We start from the raw sequence: 279 nt of genomic DNA, 5'->3' as shown, positions 1-279 counted from the left end.
ATCGCTACTAAAAATAGAAAAACTAGCCAGGTGTAGTGGTACATAGCTATAGTCCCAGCCACTGGGGAGGGTTTGGCAAGAGGATTGCTCAAGCCCAAGAGTTTGAGGTTTCTGTGAGCTATGATGCCCCAGCACTCTACCCAGGGTGGCAGAATAAGATTGCATATCTAGGCTGGGCACCTGTAGCACATTGGTTACAGCGCCAGCCACATACACCAAGGCTGGTGGGTTCAAACTGAGCCCGGGCCAGCTAAACAACAATGACAACTGCAACCAAAA

The 279-nt window shown here is 49.8% G+C and overlaps 1 long non-coding RNA gene across 1 annotated transcript in view; it reads right to left on the bottom strand.

The window, feature by feature from the left end:
* LOC111723807 overlaps window positions 1–279 on the bottom strand; it is a 20401-nt gene that overhangs the window by 11445 nt on the left and 8677 nt on the right. The gene's annotated exons all lie outside the window — the stretch shown is intronic.

The sequence above is a fragment of the Otolemur garnettii genome, unplaced genomic scaffold (genome assembly GCF_000181295.1).
Source record: "Otolemur garnettii isolate 467f Iridium unplaced genomic scaffold, OtoGar3 scaffold00016, whole genome shotgun sequence".
NCBI lineage: Eukaryota > Metazoa > Chordata > Mammalia > Primates > Galagidae > Otolemur > Otolemur garnettii.
The sequence above is the reverse complement of the archived record's forward strand: the minus strand, read 5'-3'. Positions and strand labels throughout refer to the sequence as shown.